This window comes from Carassius gibelio, chromosome B7 (assembly GCF_023724105.1).
Source record: "Carassius gibelio isolate Cgi1373 ecotype wild population from Czech Republic chromosome B7, carGib1.2-hapl.c, whole genome shotgun sequence".
Lineage (NCBI taxonomy): Eukaryota > Metazoa > Chordata > Actinopteri > Cypriniformes > Cyprinidae > Carassius > Carassius gibelio.
The window spans coordinates 10,188,911-10,201,012 of NC_068402.1; the positions used below are offsets into that span (position 1 = coordinate 10,188,911).

The 12,102-nt window shown below is 37.2% G+C and overlaps 2 long non-coding RNA genes across 2 annotated transcripts; both read left to right on the forward strand.

Moving 5' to 3' along the window:
* Window positions 1–691: 691 nt before the first annotated feature.
* LOC127961425 (uncharacterized) lies at window positions 692–11,878 on the forward strand. The gene is made up of 3 exons (XR_008154444.1): window positions 692–1,032; window positions 2,811–2,917; window positions 11,820–11,878. It is a non-coding gene; the product is annotated as an uncharacterized LOC127961425 (long non-coding RNA).
* LOC127961424 (uncharacterized) lies at window positions 4,914–6,928 on the forward strand. The gene is made up of 5 exons (XR_008154443.1): window positions 4,914–5,109; window positions 5,382–5,440; window positions 5,529–5,594; window positions 6,276–6,412; window positions 6,528–6,928. It is a non-coding gene; the product is annotated as an uncharacterized LOC127961424 (long non-coding RNA).
* Window positions 11,879–12,102: the final 224 nt, after the last annotated feature.

Genomic DNA, 12,102 nt, shown 5'->3' on the forward strand with positions numbered 1-12,102 from the left:
CACAGGGATAGTTTTATAGCGTTCGTCATTTCCGCAGTCTTTTGTTTGTCACGACTTGCAGCCAAAACGTACTAAAGAAATCGCCTACATGAAGACAGAGGAACTTGAAGAGACCGAAAAGTAACAGGACTGAAAATTATCATGAACATCCAGCATTTCATCTCTGGAGAGAGCTGACAGTTTCAACGTTGGGTGGACTATGACTGACTGTAGTTTTTTCTTTCTTTCAGCATAAACTTTTATAGCTAGTTACTGTTGTAGTTAGTTTAATTAATTGTCAAAATAGTCAAAAAATCAATGATTAATCATCATCGTCATTGCAACTGACTGACTTTAGTTTCCTATTTTTTTGTTTTCAGTACTTGTGGATGTCGGTGGAAACTGTCTGTTCGGTTGCCAACTTTCTTCAACTTACCTTCTTTTGTGCTTAACAGAAGAAAGAAACCTATACAGGTTTTGAACAACTTTAGGGTGAATTCACGAGAGATGAATATTCACTTAGTGGTGAACTAGAAAGGGAAACTCCAGCCAAAGATGAAAATTATCTTATTTCCTCAACCTCATGCTGACCCAAATGTTTATGACTGTCCTTTTTCAGATAAACTCAAGTTTTTTCTAGATTCTAGAATGATGAATATACATCACTTTTTAAAGTCTTTCTTTCTTTCAGAATCAGTCATACATACATCCGCTGAATACGGTGATCAGTGATATCTGAGGATGTGCAGTTGAAGTATGAATTCTGCTATAACAGATGCAGTACTGTCAGATCCTCCCCCAGTCTCACTGGCTGGCTCCGGCTCCCGCTCTGATTTTCTGAGTTTCCTTTGGAGAAGAGGGTGGTATGAACACTGACCTTGATGATTAAGGAGAGATGGAGTGGAATTGTGGAGTGTTTTGCTCTGCTCCAGGCTTTGGAGATTAAGAGGATTGAGATGAGAGCTGAGATTAACCTCTTCATTCATCTGCGACCGAAGCTCAAGCTCAACGTACACAGGACACATACACAGTTCATCTAAAACAAAAACAAAGGTCGTATAAAAAGCTCCTCTATCTTTTTTTATTGATCATATGTATTAAAAGGACTAATAGACATTCAGAACCTAAGCATTTTGTGCTCATTATGCATTCAGAAGCTTGATAACGGCTGAGTTGGGTCTAATCTCAGGGCGATGTTTACTTGCTGCTGGTGTCATGTATGAAACTGATTACTTGGCAGACTGTGCGAACCGTGCATTCAGGGTGACTGTTAATCAGTACACGCTCACTGTCTCTCGGGAATGGGTGGCCAACTGAAAAAATCAACGAAACAACCAAAAGGATGTTATGCTGGAATGTAAACTGCTAGAGTTTCAGTTTCATAATCACTTCCTGCTGCTCTACACGGAAAAGAGCTGATGGGCAATTGTCTTTTAGATGAGTACGCTTGAGTTTGTTTTGTTGAAAATTGGTGGTGCCAATTGAAGTGCCTAATATAGTGTTATTTAAAAACACATGCTTATTTCACTAGAAAATCCCCCTAAAGGGATGTTATTTATTTTCCTAAAACACCATGTAACCTTCTGAGACTCCATTCCTTGGAGATAAGGGATAATTATTTTCTGTACTGTCATCGTTCTGTCTCTCTCTCACCTCCTTTATTGGGAATGGAAAGACAAAATGACAAATAAACAAAGTTATAATTACTGTGACGGTGCAACCTTTCGAAGCAACTACTAAGGCAGACTCTCATAGAAATAAAACCGATTCTTATGGCCTCCTTGCTTAATTCCTGACAGACTTAACATTCCAACCCGCCTCTGTCTTTCTTTCTGATAAAGAAGCAATTTGCCCCCCCCCCCCCAAATCCTTCCATTTTTTCCTCTTTATCCCTCTCTCCTCACACACAGTGGGCTTGTCTCGTGATTGCATCAGTTCTCATTTGCTCCCCCCCCCCACCATAAACGCTCAGAGCTCCTCTGAGCTTGTCATCCACGTATGGATGCAATCTGTTAGCAAGACTGCCAAGGGAAGCTGCCGAGCTACTAGTGTGACCGCCTACGGTCTGTCCCCAAACCACCAGCTGAGGATATAATGCATTATGGCATAGTTCATCCAAAAATAAGCATTTATTGAACATTAAAGCCTATTTGTGTCATTCCGAACCAGTGTGGAACACAAACAGGGGCTGTCAGGTTAAAGAAGCACCAAAGAAGTAGCCAAAGTCTTCTGAAGCCATATGATAGATTTGTGAGAGGAATAGACCAAAAAGTTGTTATTCTTTGAGAAATTTGATTGACAGACCATGGTTGCAATTCCCTTTCATTGTATACAGTTGAGCAGTGCAGAAGAAAGCAAGTCATATAGGTTTGGAACGGCATGCGAGTAAATAAATGATGACAGATATTCCACTTTTTGATGAACTGTCCACTAAAAAGAGACTTAACAGCATCCAAGTTTTGATGCAATCGTTGCTAAAAGCAGAATCAGTTTTACCTGACGGCATCTTAAGAACTTTGTAACTTTATACCACTCATACTGAATGACACCTGTTTGAACTGATTTGGGACAGGCTGTCCATTTCTAAGATTTCTCTGTGGATAGTGTAAGCGATGAGACATTTTAGATCTGAGTAAAAGGCTTCTACTGACTTCTACTGACACCGTCGCAGTCTGTTTTAGCATCTGTCTGTCTATCTATCTGTCTGTCTGTCTGTCAATCTATCTCAGTTTTTCTGTACTTCTAATATTTGGGATTTTCTGAATTGCCCTTTTCACGGTGTGTAGTTCGGTTCTACTGTGTGACAGGGAAAGTATCTCTCTTTATTACAGACATTCACTCCTCATCAGTCCTGAACAGAAGTGGAGGGATTTGCCACCTAGAGCGAGTGACCTCTCTCACATTTACAGAAGGAAGGAGTGAAAGGAGGATTACTGAGGTAAAATGGGATGTAAGAAAGAGTAAGTGATAAGGGGAGAGGATGAATGCAGAGTGGATTGGTGATGAGAGAAAACGGAAAGATGGAACTGATGATTACAAGGGATAAAAAAAAGAACTGGACCTGCCAAAGAAAGAAAAAAGTACTTTTTTGTTTAGTAGTTAAGCTCTAGACTAGAGTGTGACAACATATCATGTTATTATTCATTACAGGGTCTGAAATTATTTTGCATGGTTAAAATCTTTAGACTGGCCCTTTAGACTAATGGACTTTTTAAATTTTTGAAAGGATCATAAGTGTTATTTGTATTTTAATTCCCTATTGTTGTATTACTTTTGTTAGTTTCCAAGTAATAGTTATGGACTGCATTTCAAAACTTAGAAACTGAGATGAACTTAAGATAAACTTAAAAAGACTTGAGATAAACAGAGGCCTTTAAGAGATTAAGAGATTCTGCCTGTACTCAAACACACATACTCAAACACGCTCCACATTTGAGGCTTTACTTCTGGGACAACAAAGGATGCGCATCGGCTCTCCTGTAGAAATTGTGTCTCTCTAATAGGCTTTGAGAATGTTTGAACTCCCTGCCATTTCAACAGCAACAATCAATAGATCCTCATGGGCCAGGGCTCAAATGTTCAACAGAAGCTTATTATGATCTCTAAAAGCAAGTTTCGAGTTATATATATATATATATTAAGTGTAAACTTGCTTTTAGAAATAAAAAATACACATTCTTCAAAAATATTTGCTGCTATATTTCTTTCAATGGAAACCAAAATAATATTTTTCCTGCCGAAACATTCATTGACAGTTTTACAATTAAATTTAAATTAAATTTATGCATTTAGCAGACGCGACTTACAGTGCATTCAGGCTATCAATTTTTACATATCATGTGTTCCAGGGGAATCAAACCCCCAACCTTGCGCTTGCTTGCTTGCTAGCGCAGTGCTCTACCAGTTGAGCTACAGGAACACTGACATGAGGGTAAATAATGAACGAATTTCCATTTATTAGTAAACTTTTCTTTTAACACACTTTATTCTCTTTTACAGCTCTGACACATTTAGGACAAATAAGGTGAAAGAGAAGATTGTGTGACTGCATCTCTGAATGCCCACTAGTCACTAAGGGCATGATTTGCTTTGAAAGCTCCGTAATTCTTCAAAATGATTGTGTGTGTGTTGAATAACATAACTACTCCACACAGGTGGTGTGATGTATATGTGAGCATTTGCCTTGAGGTCTTGCCACAGGCACAGACAGATGGACCAACCAGTTGGCCAGACTACTTTCACGGGACATGAGATGGGAAAAAAACAGCATTTCTTTATTTACTTACAGGTTACCTGAGGGAATGTCAGGTGGAAATGTTGTAACTGACCTTGCTAGCTTTCCAAAATACTTTGGCAAATCCAAACCACTGACCCTGAAACCAGTTTTTCTAAAAAGTGACAGTATTCGTCAGATTTTTTTCCGCTCAGTATTTGGAGACACGTCTACTTTTAGAAATGTTATTGTTCCTTTTCCTTTTCTCTTCAGTGATTCGGCTCTGACTTCTGCAGTGTTTTGGCAGTTCTTAGGGCTGAGATGTCACTTTGTGTCTTGCCCTCTTTGCTTCCTTCCAGTAACCTCCCACACTTCAGACTGTCCGGCCTCCGATTTCTTTCTCGACTGTTTACTTTCACTCAGGTACGTCACTAGTGGAGTGAAAGGTGGTGACGATTATAAGGGCCCAACGGCTGAGGGGGGCCCCCGGCGATCTCAACCGTCTAGCTGAGGCCAGCCTAAAAAGATGATCAGGACAGTTGACGGGCCACTGCTGTGTGTTGTCACTAAAGCTTATAGTTTTCATGTGTTTTTAAACCTTGCCAATTGAATAATTTAAAAGAGTTTAAAGCATTAAAACACAAGACGCAGGAAAGCTCAACTGAGTAGGCTACTCGCATGCTGTGTTCTGTGCACAGGCAGAGAGCCACGTTTCACGAATAACCCCAGAGTGCAGTCTGGACGATGGGGCGGGGCGACACTTCGAGGCGGAGCGACACGTGTCGCCCCGCCCATATTTGTTTTCCCCGCCTTTGACATTTTCCTCCGAGCCAGCAGGGGGCAGTTTGCGTTGAAACAAACAGAACGGTGGCAACTACAGCAGCAGAGTAATAACGCTATTCCGTTGATTGCTTGAGGTGAGTAAAAGTGGTTGTGTAAATATCTTATAATATGAAATGCGATGTTCGATCATTTATTTATCCATGGTACGTTCAATTTGAATAATTATTGTTAATAATTGTTATAAATTGCTCATTTTATTGTTCTTTGTGGATTGTAACAGTACACTCTGTACATGGCTTTAGTTCATAGGTTCGATTTTACAGTGGTATGGCATCACATTTGTCAAGTTATTTGAACAGACATGCATGATTTTTGTGTGTATATTATTATTATTATTATTTTTCAGGATGACATGATCAGGAGGTGGTGGTGTTCTGTTCTCCTGGACAGCTTTACTCCGCAAATGTATGTAGCTGTTTGAATGTTGCTACATGAAACATTACTCTGTACTATATCTAGCAATATACCTACCTCTTGACATTTGTTCTTTTAGAGCTCAACCACTGAGGGGAGGAACTTCACCATTCACCATGTCTTCAGGCAGAGTCCAGCAAAGCAGGTTATTACATTCATTAAGAACTAATAATTACATATGTGTGTACATGCAGAGGTATTTTAGTTATTACAGCTACATAGTAGTTCAGATGTGAAATTGGTATTATGTACAAGTACTATATTGGTCAATACTGTGGATTATTTAATATATAACTATCAGTTAACATCAGCATCAAAGACATTTAAAAACATTTCAGATTAATTCATTTTCAGACAGCAGCAAGTTTTTTAAATAACTTCTGTTTGCGATCTAATGTGGATTTTGTTCACCATATAAGATAGAAATATTTATATTCAATGTAAAAGATCTTCATGTGGATCATGCATACAAATATATACAAATATCTCACTGGATTATTACAATTAATGGCAAAATGAATGTGTGGAAATGTAAACTAATATATCCTACTGACACACAACAGCAAACGATATAAATAATTGGCTTAAAACAGTTTTTTTTTTCAATGTGAAAATACTAACACTAATACTTCTGCACAGTACTGTATATATTAACATTTTATTAGTGTTATTATAAAAGAATGAGTATGCAGTTGTGACAACAATCTATAGAGTTTTTAATGAGAGTTTGTTTAAAGCAAGGTTGTCTGTATTCAGTGTTTATATAATGTTTAATAACTTTTATATACATATATAAATAAACCTATGTATGTTTTTGATTCAACAGCTTCCACTGGAAATCCTCAGGGAAGTTATTTTGTCGGCGGGTGACTCTGCATATTTGACACTTTCTCTGGTTTGCAGATGGTTTAGGGTTGTACTCCGAAGTTTTTCGGAAAGCGGCACAGTTTGCCTGGCTAGAGAGTAAGATTTCCCCGTTTAATGCTCATTCTCCAATTTAATTTTGTAGTAGAAGGCTGTTAAACTTTTTTTGTATTATTATTATTATCTTTCATGTATTTTGTCTTTACACTATAAGTTGTGGCCAACTGGAAGAATTGTCCTCCTGTCTACCGGAACGAGTTCAGACGGATGTACAGCATCAGGGAATGCTTGCAGTGCAGAGCCCTTTTCAAGTTTAACCCACCAGGGTACAGGGAAGAGACCGGCGTGGTGATCTTCTGGGCTTTTGTTTACACAGGATTTTGTTCCAAGGACTGTTTTTTTTTTTTTTTGCGGCATGAAACAGATTTGTGTCTTAAGTTCATTGAAGGGAAATAACTGGTTTTGATTATTAATTGATGTAATTTAAAGTTAAACTTTGCACTGTATAATGTTTTAATAAAAAAGCTATGGAAAACACGTGCATGACAACAGGTTTCAGTCATTTACATCAGTCTATCATTCTTTAAGGTTTCTCATATTTGATGATAACATGATTTGCTATGCATTGCTCATAATGGATTCTTAGTTTAGTTGTGACAGGATTGTGAGGATTAATGAGGTTTTCAGTAGTGCAGTTCAGAAAACAAATAACAGAAAGTAACAAGTGTTTTTGGGCAAGTTCTTTAGAACCTGTATAGTTCCTTCCTTGCAAAAAGTAACGATGGATTTATTGTAGTAAAAATATTTGTTGGCACATTAATTACTGTGAGCTGTAATTATAAAAACACCATAGTTTTACTATAGTTACTGTAGCAGAACCATAGTTTGTAGTTTACCAACCATACTGTAGCAGTAAATTTTCGTAGGGGCCAAGGGAATGTTCAGAATATTATTGGTGACGTTCAGAGACTGGTGACAATTTGTTACACACACGACACACACACACACACACATATATGTATGTATATATTATTTGAATATATAAATCAAGGTACTCCATGACTATCTACATAACCATACTTCGCATAATATTGCCGTGTCATTTTCAAACCAGCGAGTAATGCCGAGGTAGCGTCTACACTACAGCCATTGAGGGAGTAGACCATTTATTTTTATTCTGTTCGTCGTAATCCAAAACTCTTTGTATTTATACGGGATGTTATGGAAATGCAACAATAAATGCAAAAACACATGTATATTCACTTTTTAATTTATATTAAAAGTTTATTCATCTTAGTGTCTACTTCCGCATTCCAATCCTGCTAATAGCGTCATAATTCTCTATACCAATAAGCTGTAAAATCGTCACTCATCTGTACACCAATAAGCTCATCTTAATCATAAACCAATAACCGCTGAGGTGGGCGGGGCGACACGTGTCGCTCCGCCCCAACGTGTCGCCCCGCCCCATCGTCCAGACTGCACTCTGGGATACTTGCGTTTCACAAACAGCAGCATTGAACCGAGCTCTCCTTCAGGAAGTTCACGTCGTAGTTTAAACAAACTGAAAAAAATGTGAAAGAGCCCAATTCAGCACCCGTGGTGTTCTGGTGTTCAGGGCGCACACAGAGACGTGTCTCAAAGCGTTTAAACAAAGAATCTGTCTCTTCTTGCCTTTGTTCCGACAAATACATACAAAATATGTCAAAATACCTGTCTTGGAAAGTGTGTTCGAAAAAACTGTCAGTTATGTCTTAAGTGAAAGCAGGGCCATAGCTGGGGTTTGCGGGGCCCTGGTTCAGGTTGTACCCATGGGCCCTGTTTGAAATTGGATAAATATATATATTTTTTTTTATTTGAGTAAAATCAAACAATGTTTAAGTCTTTTCAAGTTTGTAGGTGTCCAGATATAGAAAATGAATAATCAAATGTAAATAGCATTGCATATTCTTCACTGTATAAATTAAACATAGATTAATTCTTGTTAAAACTACAAAGTAATTCAGTAAAGAGCAGTAAATGATTTTCTCCAATTTAATATCTTGGATTAACATTAAGGACACTGACAGCCTCAACAGTTAACTTTCACTTAAGACATAGCTGACAATTTTTGAGAGGATACTCACAAAGAAGAGTTTTTTTTTTGTTTATAACACTCAATTCTGTGTTTAAGGGCTGTAGACACGGATCCCTGCGTGTGTGTGGTGCGCACAGAACGGCATGCAGGTGCTCAAATAAGCATTTCATGTATTTTTGTGTTTGTATATTTAAACTGGTGACGTGTATTCGTTCATTTAGGCACGGGAAGAACCAAAGAAGAGCTCGGTTCTGTGTTTGCGCGACTCTCCATGTCTTCACCGAACTCAGCAAGTGAACTCTCAGATGAGGTTATCCTCGCCTTGTGTTTGAATGTTTAAATTGGCAAGACTTAAAACACGTGCAATTGATAAGCTTTTGTGACAACGTTCAAGTCTGTCTTTTTATGCTGGTCTTGGGAAGATGGTTGAATCGCCAGGGGGACCCCTATAATCGTCACCACCTTTCAACTCACTAGCGACTGACCTGCCCCTTACCACAGCCGCCTGCAAGCTTCATTGTAAATATTGCATCAAAATAAAAACAATTTGAGTGCAATTTAAACCTGGATGATTGTAACAACTCTAAGTTTGTCTGCCTTGGAAAAGCTAGCATATCTCCGACAAAGTGATAACACTCATTGCCTTCTCTAGTGGATCTCAACCAGGTCTCATCCCATTCATCGGTATTTGTGATATCACAAATCCCGGAAAATATGAGTTGTAGTCCAAACGAGCCTTTCATTTTTTAAGTAATTTCTGTTAAATAAAATATCTTCGTAGCTTTGCAGTTCTTTTTTTATGCTCAAACAGCAACATTGCAGGCTTGAAAAAGTGAAAAAGCATAATAGGAAACCTTTAAATAAAATTCTGTATGCTTGACATTTAAAATAAATGTTGTTTATATTAAATGCCCCTATATTTTTTTAAAGGATATATTTACGATTTAGTTTTAATCCAAATGCATGCGATAATGGAGTGAACAGCAATCAAGATCATGCAACAGAAGTGCGCGCTCACTCTCTCTCGCTGTCATTACTGTCAAATAACTTTAGTAACTTGTGCATTGTTTTACTTACTTGCTTTTGACATATCCGACCAAACCACAAACTTTCCAGTGATGTCTGTTAGATATTTAATCAACAAACTCACGCATCTGTTACGCCGCGTGTTCAATCCATTCAGATTCTGCTTATCAGCTCGAACGCATCCACTATACAGCCGTTAATAATGAATGTTTAACATTATATTGATTACTTACACGTACTTCATCATTAATCTCTAATAACTCCATTCAACTCTCTGTTGTCAGTGTTTCTGTGTGGTATCAGGGCATTTTTACGAGTACTCGTAAAGTACAGGAGCACCTAAGCTGCTTTTGGTGAAGACTGAAGAATGTTGCATCTGAGACAGGGTGTCAGTGCAGACTCCCCTCATCTATCTATGTATTATTCAGTGTGTGTGTGTGTGTGTGTGTGTGTGTGTGTGTGTGCACCGAGGCTGCAGTGAATTTGAAGGCTCATTACAGTGAGGTCAGAAAATTGTTTGGCCCCTGCAGTTCGTCAGAAATAGTGCTCACATCAATTCAACAAAACAGAACCCATATGATATCACAAATCAATAATTTTGAGATGGGCTTCTTTCTTATTAAGATGAAATTTATGTCTCATTGCAGTTAGAAACATCACCTTGTCCATGCACCACCGATTTTGTATTATTTTCTACCATTTGTTTCAAACAATGTTAATGTATTTCTTTTATTTTAAGTAATGCACAAAAGAAGACAATTTTTACCTTGCTGCAAGCATGGTGTTCACTGACGTGTGAGAATGGAATGTACTGATTTAGCTAAGACACATCTGCCCATTCATAGCATCTTGCCATTTCCCTGAGAAATCTGTGGCGTTGCATTACTCTTATAAATTAGTGCAAGAGTAAAGTAGACGGTAATAAGCAATACCAGCTGTTCCACTGGCATGCATACCCTTTCTCAAAAACCCTTCTGAGACTAAATTTTAGATGAAGGGAAATTAAAATATAACAAATTGGACTGATACAAGTGTATACAGAGTTCTTAATTGAATATTAAAAGGTGATATTCTGAAATATTATTACAATTTAAAATATTTAAAAATATATTTTAATATATCTTAACCTTAAATGTATTAATGTGCTGGCACAGTTGAATTTTCAGCATAATATCTACAGTTTTCAGTGTTATATGATCCTTCAGAAACCACTATAATATGCTGATTTGTGATATCAATTTTGAACACAGCTGTATTGCCATTTATTTGAATTTGTAACAATATCAAATCTTTTGCATCACTTTTTATCAATTTAACACATCCCTTCTGAGCTGGTTTTCCTTATATTCCTCAGTTGAACCTAAAAATTGATTTTCTTGTCGTAGTTGACCATTCGAGTGACCTTCTAATTGAACGTTACATTCATACATTTAACATTGATTACCATAATTGATTTGCTCAAAGCTGTTTAATATAGGTTGGAGTGTCAAGTACACGAATATTAATACAGAGACAAAGCCTTGTGATGGCACAGCTATAAATAAGTTAATAGTGAAAATAAAATGTTAATGGAGCTTTACAGAAAATAGTTGATGTATTGAAGCTCTGGTCATCCACATGGGGCTCCTCAACCAAGTCAAATACTAGCTAACTGCAGTCCATTATAGTAGGAGTAATACAGTGCAGTATTTGCAATACCCAAAACCAATTAAGTATTGATATTTTAATGGCATTAGTAATAGCATGTAAATCAGAGATGTAATGCCCATTCAAAGTGAGAGGCCAAAGATTTTTGAGCCAAGTGGATTTTGAATACAGCTTCCAAACGAACAAAAATAGCCAATTAATATTTTCTATTTGTGCAAATGTGTGTACGAATCTGTAAGATATTAATTTTATAGTGTAAACGACTTCAGTGATTTTAATGGGCGTTTTTGAAAGTGCTCGAACTAGACTGTCAGTGAAAATGTTCTTTGATAATGTAAATGAAAGTGTTATGATTAGTAGCCTAACTTGCATGGTTTTATTCACATGAACTTTCAATGTCAAATTCACATGAAATATAAACTAAATATAAATTTTTGATTACATTATTAGGTTACTTTGACCATTGCCTACTATAGATCAACATAATCTATAAAGGTGAGAAGCAAGATATTTCATGATAATTCAGTTAATGTGTTTGGGAATGTTTCGAATAAAAAGGAAAAAAATAAATAAAACACAAGTGCTGTTGTGGCTGCTGTGTGTCACATGGCGCCCCTGGTGTAAATTAAAAAGTTAAGCCCTAGTAGTGTTTTCAAATCTTAGATGTTCAATAGTCAATCACTTCTGCATGTAACCACGAAAACTATGAGCACTTTTGTATAACCTGCGTGATGAGGAGATTTGTTCTGTTTTCAGGAGGGATAATCGAATCAGCAGAGTGCAGATGTTCTCCACAGCTGGCCAGATGCCTAGAGGTAAAACCTAGAGACTGAATCTTTTCTCTTTTAGTTGTATTATTCAAAGTAGATGGTCCTGATCTATAAACAACAACCACTACGAATAAAGCATTATGCAAACTGATGTCATATTAACAGCAAAGCTAAAAAAAATGTTCTGCTCATCATGTTTCTGATGTCTGAAAGAAAATGCCTGTTTTTGTAATTGGTTCATCATAACTTTAGTGTGAACTTGTAGTTTT